The sequence below is a fragment of the Cryptomeria japonica genome, chromosome 7, assembly GCF_030272615.1.
Source record: "Cryptomeria japonica chromosome 7, Sugi_1.0, whole genome shotgun sequence".
In the NCBI taxonomy this organism is placed as follows: domain Eukaryota; kingdom Viridiplantae; phylum Streptophyta; class Pinopsida; order Cupressales; family Cupressaceae; genus Cryptomeria; species Cryptomeria japonica.
Window position 1 is genome coordinate 560,302,242 of NC_081411.1, and position 3,733 is coordinate 560,305,974.

Genomic DNA, 3,733 nt, shown 5'->3' on the forward strand with positions numbered 1-3,733 from the left:
GTCAATGGTTCTCCTTCAACCTTTTTCCAAGCTTCGAGAGGTCTTAGGCAAGGAGATCCTATCTCCCCCAGCCTATTCATTATTATGGCAGAATGCTTTGGATGGACAATGGAAAATTTGGTGCAGATAGGATCCTTTCTCCAACCTTCTTTTGTTGACCTTATTTGTTCACACCAGCAGTTTGTTGATGATACAATAATTATGGGGGATTCAAGCATCTCAGAAGCTAAAGTTTTGAAGAATACCTTGTGTAAATATGCTTTTGCAACAGGGTAGCTTATTAACTAGGCCAAAAGTGATGTCTTTTTCATTAACACTCAAGAGAGAAGACAACAAAGGATCAATAGAATTCTGGAGTGTAAGATTGCTGACCTTCCTACTACCTACCTTGGTCTCCCCATGGGGATTGCCCCTCCTGACTCCTATTGGAGTTCGCTGGTTGATAAATTTCACAAAAAACTTGCAAGTTGGAAAGGGGCTCTCTTAAGTCAAGCTGGTAAGCTCCTTCTTCTTAAGGCTACTCTTCAAAGTATCCCCATTTATGCTCTTAGCTTATTCAGAATTCTAGTCAAGTATGCTGAAGCTATTGAGAAAATTCAAAGAAGATTCCTATGGTCTAGGGTGGAGGAAAAGCAAAGAATGTCCTTGGTGGCATGGGATCAGGTCTGCAAGCCACAAAGCAAAGGTGGTCTGGGGCTTAGGAGGATTCACACTTTAAATGAAGCTCTCTTGTCAAAAAAAGTTTGGAGATGGTTTAACTCTAATTCTGAATGGTGCAAAATTTGGAGAAGTAAGTATTCTCTTCTATCCTCTTCTCTATCTTCTTTTCTTAATTCGGATCTTAGTATAAATGGATCTCATATTTGGAACCATGTTTCTAAATGTAAAGAGGTGTTTGCTAAAGGTGTGACATGGAAACTTGGAAATGGTAGAAAAGTGAGATTCTGGGAGGATCCCTGGCTTTTTGACAAACCCCTAATGGATTTCTATGAGTGGGCTTCCCATGGCCCCTCTTGTATTGGCTCTTTTGGTACCTTAGTGGTAGATTACTGGGATGGGAACAACTAGCAGAACATTGATAGTATTCATCCCAGTCTCTCCAAGCTCAAAACCCAACTGTCTGCTATCTGGCTGAATAAGGAAGAGGATTCCCTGATTTGGAGATATAACCCCAAAGGTACCTTTACTATATCTTCAATGTATTGTATCCTCTCCCCCTCCCCTCCTATGAATCCTTTCTGGTCTAAAGCTTGGTTAAAAGGGCTAACTCCTAAAATCAATATGTTCTTCTGGACTATTCTCCAGAATAAGATCCTTACTGTTGACAACCTTAAATGCAGAGGTTTTTCCCTTCCAAATAGGTGTGTGTTGTGCTTTCAAGAGGAAGAGTCAGTGGACCATCTTGCCCTCCACTGTTCTTTCTCAACCTCTGTTTGGGAAAGCTTCCTCAAAAGCTTTAGTCTTACTTGGGTGTTTCCTAGTAACATCAGAGATTTGTTCTCTTCCTGGCAAATTCATTGGACCAACTCTTTTCTGAGGTGTATGTGGTAGCTCTCTCTACCTCACATTCTGTGGGGTCTCTGGAAGGAAAGAAACAACTGAATTTTTAGGGATGTGTCCTTAAATCAAGACATTATTTTTTAGAAAATTCAAAGGGCTATTCAAGAAAATATGGGAACTATGGAGGTCTCTTGTTACTCAAACAACTCTTTGGAGTCAAATATCTTAAGAGCCTAGAATATGAAGATCACTGATGGTCATAATATCAGCCACAATAAAAGGCTTGAAGTTAAATGGCAAACCCCTCCCCATGGTTGGCTTAAAATCAATTTTGATGGAGTAGCCAAAGGAAATCCAGGTCCTTCAGGCTGTGGAGCTATTCTCAGAGATGACAGAGGCATTTGCAAAGGTATGGTTGTTGTCCCTATTGGCATTCAAACCAATCATAAGGTGGAAGCTATGGCAGCCCTTCAAGGCATTATTCTAGCCAAAAAATGGAACTGTACCCATCTCTGGATCGAAGGGGATTCCAACAATATTATTAAGTGTCTCAATGGGACCTCTCAGCCCTCTTGGTCGATCCACAATATAATTTTTTCTACCATTGACATCATCAAAACCTTCAAAAAATGCCACATATCCCATATATATTGGGAGGCCAACTGTTCTGCTAATTGGGCTGGAAACGTGGTGGTGAAGAATGATACAACAACCACGTGGACAGGTGAGAGCGGTCTTCCCAGAGATGTAAGACAAATCATAATAAATGAAAGATATTGAAGTACCCCAAAGAATCTTGATTGACAAGGCAATTATGATATGTACTGAAGTAAGCACTTCAAGTTACTTCGATAATGAGGGAATTCCTCATTATAACATCAAAGTTAGTAGAATGTGCATTATAACTTGTCAAATCAATAATGCTACACACACTTTCTGGGCTTTTGTTTTAGCTTCGAAAAGCTTTCTATTTCACCAGCTCTGTAACTTGAACTGGACTGTGAGAAATGACACCATGGGCGGAAATAGGAGAAGATATGAGCTAGGAAGTTGCAAGGAGTGGAAACAGAAAGAAGAGGTGTGGGAAATTTTGTAGAAGGGTGGTCTTTCAAACTTCCTTGAGAGACTCCATGGCCATGATGGAAAGATAACCAGCTTCTTCTACAAAAATTGGAAGAAGGGCAAGCTTAAAATGGGTGACCAACTGGTGGAAATTGACGAAGAGTTAATAGCTAAAGCTACGGGACTCAAAAGGGAGGGCTGCAATTTCTACAAAGACAGGAAGGTCAACAGGGAAGCCATTGAAAGGTACCCAGTCATAGAGAAAGAGAAGAAAAGACTAGTAAAGTTGAGCAAAACCTATTACCCACCTAGGGCTTTTGCAAAGCCTTGGCGGGAAATTCTCTTTATTTTAATGAGGTATATAACTCTAGATGGCAGGTTTACGAAAGTATATGGATATCACTTTGTCCTCTTAAATCATTTTAGGCATAACGATAAGGTGAATTTCCCTTATTTCTTGCTTTGTTCTATGAATGCATCCCTAAAAGCATATAAAGAAAATCCTCAGGGTGACACTGCAATGCACCAGGGACTTATGGTCCTCATTTATGATCATATAAAGGCCAGTAAAATCAATTGAATGCAGCTCTCTGTGGATTCGGAAGAAGAAATGTCTGATTCTGATTTCTCGGAGGAGGAGGATTCAGATAATGATTCCTCGACTGAAAATGAGGAAATCTCTGACGACTCAGAGTATGAGAGGAGCAAGAAGAGGAAATCAAGACCCTCTTCTTCTAAGAGTAAAAAACCCCAAAGCAAACCCTTGATTAGTATTTCTTTGGAAGAAGAGGACTCTGATTTCCCTGAGGAGAAGAAGAACCCTAAGGGAGTGCTGAAGGAAAAAAGTAAAATCCAAGCCCAACCCAGGAAGACGCAAAAGAAAACAGAGGAGACTGGCAAAGATCTAGAGGACACAAGCAAGGAACCGGAAGAGGACAAGCAAACAAGAACCCTAGAAGCTGAACAATGCCTGGAGATGGAGACTATGGAGGAGACCCTCAGGGCCGCTGACACTATTTCTACCCTCCATATTGCTAAAGATGAACAGATAACCCCTGGTAAAGTTACTCCTTCTCCTGGTCCTCACCCCGAGGCCTTGAAGGGTTTTATGAAAACCATTGAATGGCTTATTGACAGGAATAAGAATACTGTCGATGAATACAAAAAACTC